Here is a 20,320-nt window from a genome sequence, read left to right as displayed (position 1 = left end):
ATTTTTGGAATGTAATCATCTTTGGTAAGAAATACTATTAAGGTTCACAATTTTTGAAGGTCTCACCTCACTATCAGTGACACGTAGCTCGCGCCAATTTATGACCAAAAGGAAGTGCCATGCCTTCCATCTCACACTTAGCGGCTGTTCTATTCAGCCAGAGGACAACTATGGCCTCGAAATGATTGTTTTCATAATTTAATATTTATTAACGTGCAAAACAAAGTTCTAAATATTTTTCATTTTTTATTATTTTTATTTAAATGAACTTGACGCCTTATTGATTCATTGTTTTATTTTTGTACATGAAGTATAAAATAAGATAAATAGGTACGAGGGAAAAGACAAAGAAAGTAGGTTCTTGAAATACTTCTTTTGTACGTAATAAACTTGATCTTCGATTTTTTAAAAGAAACTTGTTGCTATTTTCAATGCTTCAAAAGATTGTTTGATTGGAAAATGAAAGGTATGGAGTATTTAAAAATTGTTATCGTATGACAAGTCCATCTTCACATGCCCCAAGAGTTAAAGAACCTTTTTTTTTTTTTTTTCTTATTTATTTATTTATTTATGCCGTCTTGAGTTTTTGTGTTGGGGAAAGAAGTGAAAATAGTATACTAAAACAACTATTATTATGCCGTAATCCCAAATAAATTGAGGTTAATTGTGTCTTATTTTTAGCTAAGTTTGTATTTATTCCAAGAATTTGTAGGTTTTTGAAAATAATTTAGGTCTACGTTTCCTTTTAATACCTCACTATAATTTGATACCTATGAACTTGTACATCTGTAAATCGACCCACCAAATAAACAAACTATGTTGAGGAGCAATATTTTTTCATTTTATTTTCAATACATGCTACTTGCACCCTTTAGTATATAAATTGAGACTTCATTAGGTGATTTAAAAATATAGAAATTTAATATGCATTGTTTAATATATAAAAATTAATTTCAAAATATACGACAAAGAGATCAGAAGGCAAAGATTGAAACCGAACCACAAGACTAAGTTGAAAGTTGAAACAAGTCAGATATTCAAAGGTGAATCACATATATCACTTATGGCTGAGATTATCCCTCTGATATGTTGTGGACCAGCCAATTCCAAAAAGACTTGGATTCGGATTAGAATCATGAATTTCAAAGCACAAATTAAAATTTTGGGCCCCTGATGTTTTGAAATTGAGGTTACTGGATTTGGACATTTGATTGACTTACTTGACACGAAAATATAGGGGGACCATTCTCATTCTCCTTAAAGTTTAACCACAAAAAAGATGCAGCTTTCACTTGATAAGCTTTTTATTTAGTATTATTCTTTTTAGCTTCCACTTAATAAGTGAAGATCTCTAATTGATCGTTAAATGAAAAAAAAGGAGATAAGAGTATTGTTTACCCGAAAAAACGGATAGAGTTGAATTTATACGTAGTTCTAAGGATATGTGGTATAGTTTGGCACAAATCGAAAAAGTACGTAGAAATATGTCGAATATTAACTGTAAAAAAAGGAATGAAAATAAATACCAAAACAAGTAGAGAATGATTTATAAACAAGCAAGGTGAATCAATGTCCAAAGCCCAAAAAAGGATATTCTCTTTATGAATGTCAATAATCTTTTCAATATGGGAGTGTGTAGATGCCTTAATGTTGGCTCCTTTACAGAAATGATAGTCATTCTTCTTATAGTAGAGGGATCTTACTTTGGATATAATTAAAAATATATAGTGGGGATCCCATGTTAGATTAGTTTTTCCTTAATTCCCGCCGAAATTCTCTCCTTTAGTGCGGCTGTAACGGCTCTTGTCTCTTAGCTCAATCTTGGTCGGACTTGGTATTAAAACACCGGTGGAGCCACGTCCTGAGAAGTATGTTCCCGGGGGGTGTTCTCACTTCTGATTTTAAGACCGACAAAGCCTCGCCGGTTTCTGGTCGATGCGAGCCAGTATCGAGGTAAGGAAAGATTGCAACTGGAAGAACAAAGAAGTGATAATCACGGCTCCCGAAGAAGATATTACTACTCATGTGAAAGGATTTTTAAGTGTTTATACTTACCCTTTCACGTTGGACCCCCTCGACCCTGTTGTCATCAATTTTTGCCGCCAATACCAAATAACTCTAGGCCAAATCCATCATTCTTTTTGGCGGATCGTTATTTTGATCCGCTTCTTTGTGAACAAAGTCGAGGGGATGCCTTTTAACCTCGACCACCTCATCAGATTGTACAGCCTCCGCTTTTATCGAGGTGGATTAATAAAACTCCAGTGCCGGGCTACCAAAGTGTTATTCTCGAGCATAGACGAGGACAAGGACCGAGGCTGGATGGGTAGGTTCGTTCGAGTGAAGACTTCCGACCTAATCCTGGCCTAGAAGATGCCATTTTCCGAGGAATGGAATATGAAGCGTAAGTATAATTCTACAGTTAGCTCTTATTGTTTTGCTCATTCGTTTCTTTCTTACCGATATCCTTTTCCGTGATGTAGCGGTTGTTTGGATGCCCGGTGCAATTCCTAACCTTAAGAGCTGGATACGGGACCTGGCCTCTACCTCTACATATGCCGAGCGCTTGTGACGTGACTTATCAAAGGGCAGGTGGGAGGCCAAAACACATGGTAAGCTTCTTTCCCACGTCTTTTTTGACATTGTAAAGCGTTTCTTACTTATTTTCTTTTTATACATGCCTTGTCAAAGATGTCGTTATGAGGCCCTTATCTGGTGAGGAGGAGATTTCGTTTCTGGACCTCCGAGGATCCGGAACCTAAGAAGAAGAAGGCTCGTAAGCCGAGGAAAAATATCATCCTTCTGACCGAAGACTTTGTTTGGCGTCTTAGGAATAAAGATAAAGAATAGGAAGATGATGACTCCGGGATGGTGGCCGGAGTGAAAATGAGCACCGAGGCCCCAAAGGCTACTGAATCGGTGAAGGCAGCAGAGATTCTATCTCGTGATGAGGGAATATCGGAAAGAGGATTGGTCGAAGTCCCCGAGTCATCGAGGATCGAGGCTTCCTCCCACCATAATGAGCCAATGACGGGTACGGCTGCAGGGGCTTACCTCGAGGGCCCTCGAGATGGAGAGAACTCCCCAAGTGATTCACTTGGGGCAATAAAAATTGGAGGTTCCCCGTTGTTCCCCTCGTTTTTCGAGGAGATAATTCGAGATGCTCGGGCCTTGAAGACCCTTTCAATCGAAGGAGGCCACAGAAGGGAGGATCCATTCTGTGATTATTTTACTGGGTTCGATGATGCTACCGACTTGAGCGACTTGGAGGTCCCGAGTAAGAACTCGGGTGAGGCATCGAGCCTTTTTTATGAAGTGCATCGAGCTTTGAACCGGGTAAACCTTAACTCCCCTTGTTGGTATTACTTTTGTGTTTGTTTTTCTCTTTTAACTTCTTTTCTTCTTTCTGCGCAGGCCTCAACACTTCATCGGGAAGCATGTTCTCGGTCTCTAGCTGAGCTGAGTCGGTATGAGACCGACCTTCGAGGGCTCACGGAGGAGAGAAATGCCCTTAAACTTCTCTGTGGGCAAATAGAAGAGGAAATCAAGGACTTCCGAGCCGAGTTGGCCAAGGCTCACCAAAATCAGTCTGACCTGATCGAGCAGGTAATGAAAATCTTAAAATCTCATGGATTCGATTCGATAACGGTGGCTAATATTTCGATCTCACAGCTGCAGCAGAAGATTGAGTTGATCGGACAGCTTCGTGAGGAGGTCGACATGATAAAGGCGGAGACCTTGGGATGGAAAGAAGGTATGGACCGGTTCACTACAGAAAAAAAGACTGCTTAATCCCAATTGTCATCGGCCGAAAATCAGCTTCTAGGCATGAAGGAAAAAAGCTCGATTCAGGCGAAGAAAATAGAGGAACTTGAGGCCCGATTGGCTTCCGAACTCGCAAAGTCCAAGTCTGAAGCCGAAAAGGCAAAGGTCGAGGCAGAGGAGATCGTGGCCGTCTACCGGGCCGATGCTGAAGCCACTCAAGTTCAAGCGAGAGAGGCAGCCGAGACCGCTCAAACTCGAGCATATTGGATTGCTTAACTTGCCAAATGCCAATCTCGGAGGGAAACCCTCGAGGAGATCCATGCTCTATGTTTCGATCTTACCAAAGATATAATAAAGGCTAAAGAGCTTGAAGCCGAAGCTGGAGCCTTGGTTTCCTATGATGATGATGATGACGAGAGCAAGAGCGGGTCCAAGAGCGAGGAGGACCTCGATGGAGAAGAAGCTGCCCCCAGAGAAAATTAGTAACCTTAGGGTTTTTATTTATCTTTTTGTGTAGGGTCCTGATCGGATCTTGTAAATATTCTTTTATATATGAAGATTTTTCTCTTTTCCGACTTGTCTATTTCATTTTCTGCATTGTGAAATTTTTTGTTTCATTCATGCCTTATGAAAGTTTTGTTCATAAGTTCGAGGCTTTAGGCAATTTCATCGAAGTCGGACCTTGTAGTCTTTATGATCGAGTGAGCATTTTCCCGAACTCGCATTAAGAGTAGCCCTTGGGTTTAATAGTCGAGTGAGCGTTTGCTCGAACTCGAAGCAATGTAGCGCTTAGGCTTTATGGTCGAGTGAGTGTTTGCTCGAACTCGAAATAAGAGTATCCCGTAGTCTTAATAGTCGAGTGAGTGTTTACTCGAACTCGAAGTAATGTAGCCCTTAGGCTTTATTGTCGAGTGAGTATTTGCTTGAACTCGAAATAAGAGTAGCCCTTAGGCATAATAGTCGAGTGAGTGTTTGCTCGAACTCTAAGTAATGTAGCCCGTAGGCTTTATGGTCGAGTGAGGATTTGCTCGAACTCGAAATAAGAATAGCCTTTAGGCTTAGTGGTCGAGTGAGTGTTTGCTCGAACTCGAATTAAGAGTAGCCCTTAGGCTTAATAGTCGAGTGAGTGTTTGCTCGAACTCGAAGTATTGTAGCCCTTAGGCTTTATGGTCGAGTGAGTATTTTCTCAAACTCGAAATAAGAGTAGCCAATAGGCTTAATAGTCGAGTGAGTGTTTGCTCGAACTCGAATTAAGAGTAGCCCTTGGGCTTTATGGATCTTGGTCTCATTGATTTTTCAGTTGGCAGCCCCCGACTTATGGGGTAATTTTTCAAACTCCAGTCATGGTCGGCCCTTAAGCCTCTTTGAACATGAAGTAGAAAGATCTTTCTAAGATATGAGATATCGGTAAAGAAGAAGTTTCTCTTTATAAGTCATTATACATGTGTTCATGTTTTGTGCCAGGGCTCGAACAAAACTAAGCGGGCATGGTTCATTTGACCATTTGGCCCTTACACTTTTTCCTATTGAGACCCTGTTTGACATGAAGTAACTTTCTTGTATCAAACTTAACTTATTCACTGGTGGCAATGCCCCCCCAGTATTCGAGGTTGATTGTAAAAAGGTCTCGGATACTGTTGAATTGTTCTAAGTTAGCACGATCAATGGTTGCCTCATTAAAAACCTTGCCGAAAAAACTATTTGGGATAAAACCGATCTAAGGGAAAAAGAGTGCAACGCATGCTTTCAGGCCTAAAGGCTTCGAGTTGAATAATCCATCCATGTTCCTGGTCGAACTCCTGCAAGGGTTAGTTTCAAAATATAAATGAACATGGGAGGGCCGTACCTTAGCAGTAGTATCGTTTTAGGTACGACACGTTCCAATTGTTTGGTAGTTGTTTGCCGTTTATCACCCTGAGTTTGTAGGATCCTTTTTTTATGATTTTGAGAACCTGATACGGTCCTTCCCAATTTGGACCCAGTTTTCCTTCATTTGGATTTCTGGAGTTGAGGGTGACTTTCCTTAGCACCAAGTCCCCGATTTTAAAATGTCGAAGATTGGTTCTTCGATTATAGTACCTTTCGATCTGCTACTTTTGGGCGGCAAATCAGACGAGAGCAGCTTCTCATTTTTCATCCAATAATTCTAAGCTCGCGTTCATGGTTTCGTTATTCGACTTATTTGTCGCATACCGAAATCTGATGCTAGGTTCTCCGACCTCAACAGGGATAAGAGCTTCGGCGCAATAAACTAACGAGAATGGTGTTGCTCTGGTACTAGATTTCGATGTTGTGCGGTATGCCCACAGGACTTTGGGTATTATTTCTCTCCATTTTTCTTTAGCGTTGGTCAATATTTTCTTAAGATTTTGGATGATGGTTTTGTTGGTCGATTCGGCCTGTCCGTTCCCACTGTGATAATAGGGTGTTGATAGGATCCTTTTGATTTTGTGGTCTTCGAGAAACTTAGTCACCTTGCTGCCGATGAATTGCTTTCCATTATCACATACAATCTTAGATGGCATCCCGAACCGACATATGATGTGGTCCCAAATGAAGTCTATCACTTCCTTTTCTCTAACTTTCTCGAAAGCCCGTGCTTCAACCCATTTAGAAAAATAATCAGTTATAAATAAAATAAACTAAGCCTTACCTAAGGTCGATGGGAGGGGCCCGACGATGTCTATCCCCCATTTCATAAAAGGCCATGGAGATAGGACCGAGCGGAGAAGTTCCCCTGGTTGATGAATCATGGGCGCATGTCTTTGACATTTGTCGCATTTTCGAGCGAACTCCCTTGCATCCTTGTCCATATCGATCCAATAATACCCCACTCTGATTATTTTGTGGACCAACGAATCGTCACCTGAATGATTCCCACAAGTGCCCTTGTGAATCTCACATAGGATGTAGTCGATGTCTCTCGGTCCTAAACATATTGCCAGCGGACCGCTGAATGTCTTTCTAAACAGTGTTCCCTCATTGGACAAGGTGAACCGTGCTGCTTTTGTGCGTAGAGCCCTCGATTCTTTTTTATCTGATGGAAGCTTCCTGTTTTTGAAGTACTCTATATATTTGTTTCTCCAATCCCAAGTTAAACTTATGGAGTTTATTTCGGCGTGTCCTTCTTCGATCACCGATCTTATGAGTTGTACGATAGTCCCCGATTTGAGTTTGTCATCTTCGACTGACGAACTTAAGTTTGCAAGAGCGTCGGCCTCGCTGTTCTGCTCTCGAGGTACATGTTGCAATGTCCATTCCTTAAATCGATGTAAAGTCACTTGCACTTTATCCAAGTATCTCTGCATTCGATTTTCTCGGACTTCAAAAGTCCCATTAGTTTGGTTTACCAGTAGGAGGGAATCACACTTGGCCTCTACGACCTCAGCTCCTAAGCTTCTAGCTAGTTCGAGACCTGCAATCACGGCCTCATACTCGACCTCATTATTAGTCAATTTTGTAGTTATGATAGACTGTCTAACTATATTACCTGTGGGTGATTTTAGTACGATGCCCAGTCCAGACCCCTTCGCATTAAAGGCGCTGTCTGTAAAGAGGGTCCAGACTCCCGAAGAGGTGCCCGATTGAATTAGTAGTTCCTTTTCAACCTCGGGTACGAAAGCCGGCGTAAAGTCAGCCACGAAGTCTGCTAAGATTTGGGATTTGATAGCGGTTCAAGGTCGATACTCGATGTCGTACCCGCCGATCTCTATGGCCCATTTGTCCAATCGACCTAAAAGCTCAGGTTTGTGCAAAATATTTCGAAGAGGATAAGTTGTTGCAATATGTATCGGATGGCACTGGAAATATGGTTTTAGTTTCCTAGAGGCACTTATAAAAGAAAGCGCTAATTTTTCTAAGTGTGGATATCTAGTTTCGGCCTCGCCTAAAGTTCGACTGACATAATAAATAGGGAATTGCGTACCTCATTCTTATCGAATCAGGACTCCACTTACCGCTATCTCCGAGACAGCTAAATACAGATAAAGTTATTCGTCTGTCTTCGGGGTATGAAGCAACGGTGGGCTCGATAAATACCATTTTAGTTCTTCCAAAGCCTGTTGACATTCCGAAGTTCACGCAAAATTGCTTTTCTTCTTAAGAAGAGAGAAAAGTCGGTGGCTCCTATCTGAGGATCTCGAAATGAACCTCCCCAGGGCGGCTATCCGTCCCGTTAGCCTCTGTACAGCCTTCACATTATCTACCACTGCAATGTCCTCGATAGCTTTGATTTTATCGGGGTTAATCTCGATTCCTCGATTGGACACCATGAAATCGAAAAACTTGCCCGAGCCGACCCCGAATGCATATTTTTTGAGGTTGAGCTTCATATTGTACTTCCTCAGTATGTCGAAAGTTTCCTGCAAATACTTTAAATTGTCCTCTGCTCGCAGGGATTTAATAACATGTCATCAATATAAAATTCCATTGATTTTCCTATTTGTTTTTTGAACATTCGGTTTATTAGGCGTTGATAAGTTGCACCAGTATTTTTTAGACTAAATGGCCATTACATTATAACAGTAGGTACCGTACTTAGTGATAAACGAGGTCTTTTCCTGATCCTTCGGGTTCATCTGTATTTGGTTGTACCCGGAATAGGCATTGAGAAAATTGAGAATCTCGTGGCCGGTCGTGGCATCAATCATACGATCGATATTAGGCAAAGGAAAAGAATCCTCAGGGCATGCTTTATTCAGGTATTTATAATCTATGCACATTCTAAGTTTGTTCCCCTTTTTAGGGACTACCACCACATTTGCTAGCCATTCGGGGTATTTTACTTCCCGAATGGATCCTATTTTGATAAGTTTGGTTACCTCGTATTTGATGAAGGCATTTTTAACCTCGGACTGGGGCCTTCTTTTTTGTTTTACTGGACGGAAATTTGGGTCCAAGCTTAGCCTATGAGTGGTGATTCCCGGTGGGATACCTGTCATGTCAAGATAGGAACAAGAGAAATAGTTCATGTTAGCTATAGGAAATTGAATAAGCTTTTTCCTGAGCTCGGGATCTAACCATGTGCCCAAGTATACCTTTCGCTCGGGCAGATGTTCGATTAGCGTGATTTTCTCCAGTTCTTTGACTGTTGATTAGGTAGCGTCAGAATCATCGGGGACCACTAAGGATCGAGGGACCCTATTTTCATCGTCTTCGTCAGTCTTCTGATTCTCTAATTGGGTCAAAGCTGACGTTTGTGATTGCTATTTGGTATTCCGTTCCACCTTCGAATCCAATCCTTTTGTCGGCGATAGTGAAGATATCGGAATTACTTCATCGATGACAAACATTTCTTTTGCGGCCAGTTGCTTTCCATAGACCGTTTTGACTCCTTCCAATGTTGGGAATTTTAGAACCTGGTGGAGGGTCGAGGGTACAACTCTCATATTGTGGATCCACGGTCTTCCAAAAAGGGTGTTATACCTCATGTCGCCTTCGATTACGTGAAACTTTATTTCTTGGATGGTTCCGGCCACGTTTATTGGCAGAATTATCTCGCCCTTAGTAGTTTTACATGCCATATTGAATCCGTTTAGCTTTTCTCTTACAATCGACATCTTAGTGCATTTAAGCACCGGTCCCTGGGGGTATCGATCCCACCAATGATCATGTGGATGATGTGTTGTGGATCCTCTTGTTCGTTTTGTCTACTGAAATCCTTGTTTTTGAAATGGGTTTTGGCCCGTTCACTTAAAAATTCTCGAAGGTACCCTTTATTGAATAACCGAGCTACCTCCTCTCTCAGTTGCCTTTAATCTTCCATTTTGTGACCGTGAGTGCCATGATATTCACACATTTGATTGGGATTCCTTTGGGCTGGGTCGGTCTGCAAATGTCGAGACCATTTAGTATATTTTATGCGTCCGATAGCCGACACGATGGCGGATGCATCGATGTTAAAGTTGTGTTCTGACAACCGAGGTGCTTTCTTAGGTCCGGTATGCCCGTCGAACCCATTTCTGTTCATCATCCCCCGAGACCCTTGGCCTCAATCACTTCTTTTATTGCCTTGTATGGGGTTACGTCTTGGTTCGTTCCCCCTATGGTCTCCGCTGTATGGTCGGTATCGATCCCTGATCGGCCTTTGTTCTCGGTTGATGTCCCTTTTAACAATAGACCTAAAACCCAAATGGTCGTCTTCGACTCTAATCTTCGATTGATACCGATTGTGCACATCGGCCCAAGTAACAGTTGGGTACTCGATCAGGTTATGCTTCAACCGTCATGAAGCCATCGAGCTTCGTTCATTTAGACCTTGAGTGAAAGCTTGAACAGCCCAATCGTCAGTGACTGGTGGTAGATCCATTTGTTCTATTTGGAAACGAGATACGAATTCTCTCACCACCTTGTTATCTTTTTGTCTTACTTTGAAAAGGTCCGACTTCCTGGTCTCGACCTTTATGGCTCCAGCATGTGCTTTTACGAAAGAATCTGCAAGCATAGCAAAAGAATCGATAGAGTTAGGCGATAAATTATGATACCATATCATTTCTCCCTTTGAAAGGGTTTTACCAAATTTTTTCAATAATACAGATTCGATCTCGTCATCTTCTAGATCGTTCCCTTCAATGGCACATGTGTAAGAGGTGACGTATTCGTTGGGATCGGTCGTTCCATTATATTTGAGAATTCCGGGCATGCGAAACTTCTTAAGGATTGGTTTCGGAGTTGCGCTCGGGGAAAAAGGTTTTTGTACGAATTTTTTGGAATCCAAGCCTTTCAATACTTGAGGTGCCCCCGGGATCTGATCAACCCTGGAGTTATACATTTTCATTTTTTTGTCGTTTGCTTTGATCCTCCTTTCTCCTGACTCAATTCGTTTTGTCAGTTCTTCGAACATCTTAACAATTTCGAGATTTGTTCCTGATTCTTGCTCATTTGACCTTACTATAGGTGGCCCCGTCTTGTGGGTAATTTCTTGGGGTAGACTGGGCTCGAGTCTGGTCGGTACCTGGGTTTGGCTCTACAACTGGGCTATTGTTACTTGTTGAGCTTGCAACATTTCGAAAATCATAGGCAAGCTGATTCCGTTTTTCTTAGCGTTTTGGGTATTTCGAGCTGCAGATCGAGTTCCACCATGAATGCTATTTTCAGGGTTGGAACGTTGGTTCGCCTCGATGGCCATATGTGAATTAACGTCTATTATATCTTCGACCCGAGCTCCAACAGGATCGACGAGTGGCCTTCTACCCCCGAGGGTTAAGTTGTTGTTCTCATCTTGAAGGCCAGCTTCGTTGTCGATAGGTAGGGCCATTAATTGAGAATTTGTTATTTTTAACCTGTAATCAAAGATACTTCCAAGAGCAAGTGTAAAATGGTGTGTTTTGCAGAGATTCATATCAAACGACCACTGTTATCCTTAGCCCCACGGTGGGCGCCAAACTGTTTACCCGAAAAACAGATATAGTTGAATTTATACGTAGTTCTAAGGATACATGGTATAGCTTGGCACAAATCGGAAAAGTACGTAGAAATATGTCGAATATTGACTGTAAAAGAATGAAAATAAATACCAAAACAAGTAGAGAATGATTTATAAACAAACAAGATGAATCAATGTCCGAAGCCCAAAAAAGAATAATCTCTATATGAATGTCAATAATCTTTTAAATATGGGAGTGTGTAAATGCCTTAATGTTGGCTCCTTTACAAAAATGATAGTCATTCTTCTTATAGTAGAGGGATCCTACTTTGGATATAATTAAAAATACATAGTGGGGATCCCATGATAGATTAGCTTTTCCTTAATTCACGTCGAGATTCTCTCCCTTTGTGTGATTGTAACGGCTCTTGTCTCTTAGCTCGATCTTGGTCGGACTTGGTATTGGTCGATCTCCAGATTTCAAGCTCGATATTGACTCCGGCTCAATATTGACTCGAGCTCGGTATCGACTCGAGCTCGGTATCGACTCGGGCTCGGAATTGGTTGGTCTCTAGTTCTTGAGCTCGATAACACTAGTTCATATCATAGCTTGATATTGACTTCGATCTCAATATTGATCGGTCCCTGAATCTTGAGCTCGATAACCTGTCTTAGCATCTCATCTCGATATTATGAAGACGACCTTCAGTCCATTATGTTCCAATCTTGACTAATTATATGAAGGTCAAAACCGGTTTTGACCGTATACAAGTACGAAGATAATCAAGAGGTTTGTCTAACATCAGCGACTCATTAGTTTTGAATTCTAAAAAAAAGGGCTTATTCATATACATAATTTTAGCCAAAGTTACTCAACTCTACGAAACTCATAACTGGATCCGCCCTTGAGTCCCTGTAACATTGCCTTGTTTCATCTTGAAAATTTTCGCAACTCAATTTTGGTTAGGGAGTTCTATATTGACTTTTCTTGCAAGTAGTCTTACAATTTGATATGATATGGATTCAAGTCCATCTGAAATTTGGATAAGAAGGGGTGAGTAGAGAAATGATTTAAGGAGTTGAACAATCTCGTGGTATTTTAAATTACAGTGGAACTTATTATCAAACGTGCTTAATAAAGAACACCACGACTTTAAGATATGTATGTAACTAGTGTTATATGATTTGTTTAGGGATAACACTGAGTGACTTGTCTTGTGTTTGGTTCATTTGCTTATCAAATAACATTGGAGTTGATAAAAAGACTCGTCTTTTTAAACTCAAGTTTTAAAACCATTTAACGAAAAATATGAGGACAATTTGGTGAGGTATACTTACCTGGACAAAGTACAATGTATTAGACAATAAGTCCATATAACTTTATTACTAAATTATAATTAATTATTATATATTTTCACCTTAATTTTATCACTTAGCCATGATAAATTGATATGATTTGCTGTTTGTATAAGTTATTTTTTCTTCAATTAGGTAGATTGATTTGTCTTTTCGACAAAAAAGATATTTAAAAAGTAAAAAAAGCATCTTTAAGAATTTCCATTTAATTACTACCCAAGTACTTCGATTTAATATAATTCCCAAAAGTTTGTTAAAGTTAATTAAGCATCTTATGTTTGGCATGAAAGCAAATTAGGGAAAGGAAAAGCTCTCTTTTTTCCTTCTTATTTAACTTTTTCAGTGGATCTAAGAAGAAAAGAACTGTCCCTCGATTTAGCCTCATGTTTCTTGTTCCTCATCTTTTTATTACACTGTTCAATATTAAATTGAAACGTTATATTCGTACTCTTCTCCCAATATAAAATAATCCAAGAGTTATGCAGTTTATAATTCAACCTTATATTTAGTCAGAACGTTAACAAAAATTCTTCTACTTCAGAAGATAGAGAAATTATAAACGTAACTTTGCTGGCTTACAATCCATTAATTAAAGCAGGCGTGACAAAAATTAACACTTCTTTTTACGAGTTATTACTCTACTTTTAAATTATCATATATATCAGACTTATTATGACACATTACATTTTTATTTTTGGTCAACTCACCTGATAAAAAAATTAATGATGCAATGTAAATGCACAGAAGCAAAACTAATAAATCTGCTGCTGAGGAGGCTAATAAAGCTTGGAAGTTTCTTTAGGGAAGCTCCTATTTGTGTTCCCAAGAATGTGGATATATATGATCATAACGTAGAAGATATATTAAAGTATTATCCTTCTGCAAGTCTGTACTTACTTTATAAAGTCAGCAACTGTAAGTTTCAGTATTACTGACGAGGATATATGTATACTCCATCCGTTTTAATTTACGTGAACTCATTTGATTGGGCATAAAATTTAAAAAAAAGAAAGAAGACTTTTAAATTTATGGTATAAAATGAGATACATATATTTTGTATGGCTATAAATCATTGCATAAAGATAAATTATTTCCAAATAAAAAAAAAGAGTCATTCTTTTTGACACAGACTAAAAAAAAAATAAGTTCACATAAATTAAAACAGAGGGAGTATATAGAAAGTTCTTTCTATCTCATCAAGTTACTAATAAGTGATAGCCCGTGTTGCGCACGGGCCCAATAACATTATGTTAAGATATTTTATTTTATTTTTAATTTTTGACATGGTATGATAACGTACCCACATAATTAGTAGGGGAAAAAAAGCTATAGTTATAAATATTGATACTATATAACCAATAAAAGTATATCACAACACTAATATGTATATCGAAATGTATCTCACAACTTTATTTTCTTTCTTTATGTATATCAAAATGTAGATCAAAGTTTTATTTTCCTTCTTTGTATATCTAAAATATAATAGGTATAGTTATTTCAGATATTATTGGTCTCTCTCTCTCTCTCTCTCTCTCTCTCTCTCTCTCTCTCTCTCTCTCTCTCTCTCATATATATATATATATATATATATATATATATATATATATATATATAAATATTTGCATTATTTGTATATCGCATGTATAATACAACAAATTTCTTTTTCTTTTTTTTGTATATATCAATTTGTATATCAAAATGTATGGAAAAAATTTATTTTGTCCCACGATTATATTTATTATTTTTATATTAAAACTTTCTCTAAACATGTTATATCAAAAACTATTTTCCTTCTTCGTATATCAAAAATTTATTTACTCCCATAATTATATTTGTTATTTTTATATTTTAGAACTTGCTCTAAATCTGTTATACATTGATATAGTGAAAAAGAAAAAAGAAAAAAAAAGACGAGAATACGTATGGTACGCTACATAAACAAAAACTTTAATGAAAATGAAACCTAATTTCTAGGAACATGGCTGCAAATGCTAGAAGAGAGAAGAGACATAGAGTTCTAAATATTTTTTGCTATAATTAAGGAAAATAATTTTAGTTATTGGGTGTCGATTATTTTAGGCTTATGTTGTAAAACCTACCGTAAGACTAAAAACTTATCAATTCTCTTTATGCATTGTCATACCATGACCAATTTCTCTCTCTTCTTTTTTTTTTGGCTGTGAAAGAACTCGTATTAGAATTCATGTCCAAAGAATCGTAAAGTTAATTTTAATTTTGTTAGGCCAAACTTACCTGAAAACTTAAAATTGAAATGGAGTATTCTTCAGGATAATGTTGCACTAATTAACATGAATAAATGTTCAGGTTAGCTTAACTCCCTCTGTCTCAAATTATCTGTCGTGCTTCTCTTTTACACGTCCTTTAAAAAATATTAATTAGGAGAAGGGGTTGACTATTTTATTCCTATTTATGTTTTAAGATATATTCTCTCTTCATTGAATATTTATTCTATTTATGTGCTATCTCTATCTTCAATAACAATTATAACTAAGGGTAAAATGGAAAAAATATAATTTATTTGTCTTGAACTTCTAAAATGACAAATAATTTGAGACAACTATTTTTAGAAAGCACGACAGATAATATGTGTCACAACCCAAACCGATGGGCCGAGCACCCGGTACCTTACTCAACCGAGTACCAACGTAACGTATCTTTCGTATCATACTATCATAGGTAATTGAGTCGTAGATGTTGTCGTGAGATAAGTATAACAAAACATGAGGAAATACTCAATATAGGGTGACCCAACTTGATATACCGACTTATACATATTACGTACTGGCCTATAAGGCCATACCAGTATCTGTATACATGACATCTGTTTACAAGCCTTTAAGAGTACATAAATATCATAAAGGTCGGTACAGAGCCCCGTTATACCAAATAATACATAATCAAATCATACTGACCAAATAGGTAACTTCGGAGCAAGTGGAGTACACAAACACCTTCTACTGAACTAATAGCCTACTAGGAGAATTCTCAACCAGTCTATCGGGACCTGCGGGCATGAAACGCAGCGTCCCCAGGTAAATGGGGCGTCAGTACAAATAAAGTACCGAGTATGTAAGGCATGACAGTAGTATATAAAAGACTTGAAAGAAACATGGAGTAAAGAACTCAACCTGAAATTCTGAATAGCTCTGTGAATCATGAAAATTTATAATGTCATGCATGTGCGTATAAATGCCATACCATGCATAGGTATATGCGTGCATAACATCATCAAGCCTCTGAGGGCATCCCATCATATCATCTCAGCCACTGTGGGAAAAATCATTAACGTATACCAACTGATCAGGTGGTGGTGCATATATAACACCGTAACCTTTTTCCCATATCCCATATACATATGATATACACGTATATAACGCCTTATGGTTATGGGTCAATGTACATGTATAAATGCATGAAATGCATAAGAAATATGTTAATAAGATTTCTCGAATATCATAAAATCAATATACCTTTCAGACAAACTTTATCAAGTACGTATTTTTCTGAGACCCATGAATAGAGGATATAATAATAATTCACATGAAAAATCAAGAATTTAGACACCCCTAGTATTTCTATGAATAGAGTCATTTATGAAAGTTACGTTTTTTTCTCGTTTCGTTTGTATCATTTGGATCATGCCAAAAGGAAAGAAGGGATAACCTTAACATACCAGTATGATCTCTTCCTTATTACTCAACCAAGCTCAACACAACTTCTTTCATCTACAACAAGTGAAATGATATTGCCGTTAACATATAATGTCATACCATCATATTTGGCTAGGCGTATGGCTTAAGAAAAATCGGACAACAACTCCCCTATTTTTAATACATCCCAAAGACCACTAAGGGTCATCAACAACCCAATAACAACTATAACCAACAATAGCAACAATAACAATATAATCCAATATGAGTTTCTCCGATTATCTTAACAACCAAATTAGGCGGCTAGCTCGTTTTTACTCAAAACAAGATATAAATTGAATCCAAATCTTATTTTATAAATTAGTTTATAAACTTCAGAACATCATACTTATATATACTATATTATTTCTAGTTCAAAACATCCACAAAATGCCTTCCAAAACAGCCTCATACGTCTAGTACCTTAATTTTTATCGTCAATCATTTATTTTTTTCATCTTTTCTTCTTCAATAAACTTAATTAACACCTAGAAAAACGTAACAACAACAGCCACAATATTATCAAATTATTTCTTACAATTTCCAGCCACCACAAACCATCTATTTAGCCACAAAACAGTCCAACCAAAGACAACTATATCCCATGTTCTTTCAAGTGCTATCTTATGGTTTCTCACTCAAACAACACAACCAACACAATATTAACCTTAGGAACAATTAAGAAGATGTTATACATACCTTGGACAGCAGCTACAACTCGAAACCCTGTCTCAACTTAGCTCACAAAAGCCCTCAATCACACCACAACATCATAGAAGCATTCTCTTGTAGTCCTTAACAACTTTGATGATGATTTGAGTTGATTTCCCTTGAGTTTGGTTCTTGAGAACTTGGGATATGTTAGGGAGGGTTTTGGAGAGCTGTTAGATGAAAATTGGGTGAAAATTGACCCGCAATGAGTCTGAAACACCTTTAAAAAAAGTAAGGTCGGAGGTCGTCTCAAGTGGGTCCCAACCGAACTGCTTGCTTAGTCTCACGAAAACATAGATATCTCTCTACTCCTATATTGTATCAGCAAACGGTTTAATGCGTTGGAAACTAGAGTTGTAGACCTTCAATTTGGTATATAATATGTCCCACAAATACCTCATATAGCATACGAAATTTATTTTTCAAAAAGCTCTGTTGCAAGGCAAATCCTTAGTTGGTTTTTTCGCAACTTAAATCCGACTTTTTTCAAACTTTATATATTATATCCAAACATCATATATAGTCATATCATGACTTTAAACTAATATAAATTATGATTAACAAGTCTCATATTCATTACGTAACCTTGGGACGCACAAGGTGTAATAATCTTCCCTCCTTAGAAACATTCGTCCTCGAATATTAAACTCCCAGAAATCTATAGAAATTTTGGCGGAGTTTCCTCTGTAACGGTACTACTACCAACTTGTCACACAGAAAACCCAACAATACAAAGACACACTGGGCCATAATTATCAATAACACCAATGGCCTCACACGACCAATAACAATAACTAACATAAGAATCAAGTACCATATACGTACCTAAAGGCTGTGATGTCTCAGTCTGATCCTCCTCCGGAAGTGGAATCAAGTGAGAATACCTAGTCTTCATTTCTTATTCAGTTGTCCGAGTCATATCCTCCACATTATTGCTAATCCAAAGTACTTTAACCAAACCTACATCCTTAGTTCTTAATCTCTGAACTTGTCTATCTAGTATAGCAATGTGAGCTTACTCATATGATAGCTGCTCTGTAACCTGAACATCGTCATCTGGAATGACTTTAAAGGGATCTCCAATACACTTATGGAGTATAGACACATAAAATACTGGATGTACAGATTCTAATTTGGAAGGCAAGTCTAATTCATATGCTACTTGGCCTACTCTGTGTATAATCTTATAAGGTCCAATGTACCGAGGGCTAAGCTTTCCTTTCTTACCGAATCTCATAACACCTTTCATCGGTGATACTTTTAGGAATACCCAGTCATCTACCTGAAACTCCAAGTCTCATCGTCGATTATCTGTACAGGACTTATGACGACTCTGTGCTGCTAATAGACTTTCCTTTATAAGATTAATCTTTTCAACTTCCTGCTGTACCAACTCTGGTCCTACTAACTTAGTTTCCCCAATCTTGAACCATCCTATAAGAGACCTACACTTTCATCTGTAAAGAGTTTCGTATGGAGCCATCTGAATGCTGGAATGATAACTATTATTATATGCAAACTCAATAGGTGGTAGATGATTATCATAGCTACTCCTGAAGTCCATCACACAAGCCCATAGCATATCCTTCAGTGTCTGAATAGTACGTTCAGCCTGATCGTCTGTCTGGGGATGAAATGTTGTACTAAGACTTACCTGAGTCCCCAATCCTCTTTGGAAGGACCTCCAGAAATTAGCTGTAAACTGAGCACCTCTATCTGAGATAATAGATATAGGGACACCATGAAGTCTTGCTATCTCCCTAATGTAAAGCCTTGTACAATCCTCTGTTGAATAAGTAGTCCTGACATATAGAAAATAGGCTGCTTTTGTAAGTCTATCGACAATATCCCATAAAGCATCGAACTTACGTTGGGTATGAGGTAAGCCTATGATGAAATCCATATTAATCACTTCCCATATCCAAGTCGGAATCTTTATAGCCTGTAATAATCCACAGGGATTCTGATGCTCAATCTTAACCTGCTGACAATTAGGGCACTAAGCAACAAACTCTGCTATATCCTTCTTCATTCCATCCCACAAGTATATTCCCCTGATATCATGATACATCTTCGTCGCTCCTGCATGAATAGAATAACGAGAATAGTGAGCTTCTCCCGTAACCTACTGACGCAACCCTGTCACATTAGAACACATAATCGACCTCGATATCTGAGGGCTCCATCTCCTGTAATCTCAAATGGTGTATTCTCCTTTTGAGGGAATGTATCTCTGTAATGAGCTAGCACATGATCCTCATACTGGCGTTCTTTCACTTCAGTTACTAAAGAGGATATTGTCGTGTCCTGAATAGTAACTCTGGTATCACCTGAGTCCAGTAATCGAACTCCAAGACTAGCTAGCTGATGAATCTCATGGGATATCCCACACTTCTCTGGATATAAATATGAGAGGCTACCCATATATCTACGGCTGAGGGCGTCAGCTACTACATTCGCCTTCCCCGGATGGTAAAACAATATCAACGTCATAGTCTTTCAGTAGCTCCAACCATCTCATTTGGCGTAAATTCAATTCCTTTTGATTGAAGATATATTGAAGGCTCTTATGATCCGTATAGATATCAACATGAATGCCATACAAATAGTGCCTCCACATCTTTAGTGCAGGAATCACCGCAGCTAACCTTAAATCGTGGGTCGGGTAATTCTTCTCGTGCTTTCTTAGTTATCTTTAAACATAAGCAATTACTTTCCGTGGTCGTTCTGCCACTTGTTGCATGAATACATGTCTTATCTCATTGCTCACAAATACTGGAATTTCCTGTAACTCATATGATCTCAAATATCATCTTTTGATTTTTTTTTTCTTCCCGTTCATTAGTCACGATATGTGCCAATTTCTTATGGAGTACATACAATGTTGTTGTGAGACTGTTGTTACAAGACCATTTCTTCCTTATGTCACTATGCTTAAGTTGAAGCCTTCTTCCTTATTCCCTCAGTTAGTCATTCTTTGTAGTACTTAAGAGAGACCCTTTGACTCCTATAAAGCTGCGAGCTTATTACATCGTATACCCGAAAGAATTTTTTTTGACGTTCTTATTCATATATTATTATCCTTAATTACTTACCTCCACGCCCTTGTGCTCGTAAGGTTGATTCTGAACTGAAATTTTTGACTGTACAACCCCAACTTCTATCTGAATATTTTTCAAGGATTACGATGTCATCATATTTGCGAGACTGAATTCCCTATGTTGGGTTTTACTATGTTTATCTTGCACAACCTGTTGATTTGTCTATATCCTCTTGTTTAGCCATGGCTAGGCTCTTCCTGAATCAACTACTAACTACACGTTAGTCCATTCTCATATCTATATTCTGCGTAATCTCTCTTGGGTTATATCTTTTGTCTTAACTTATCCCGCACACTGGCTCTTTATGTATCCAG

Source organism: Nicotiana tabacum, chromosome 15, assembly GCF_000715075.1.
Source record: "Nicotiana tabacum cultivar K326 chromosome 15, ASM71507v2, whole genome shotgun sequence".
Taxonomy (NCBI): Eukaryota; Viridiplantae; Streptophyta; class Magnoliopsida; order Solanales; family Solanaceae; genus Nicotiana; species Nicotiana tabacum.
This window is presented reverse-complemented; position numbering follows the sequence as displayed.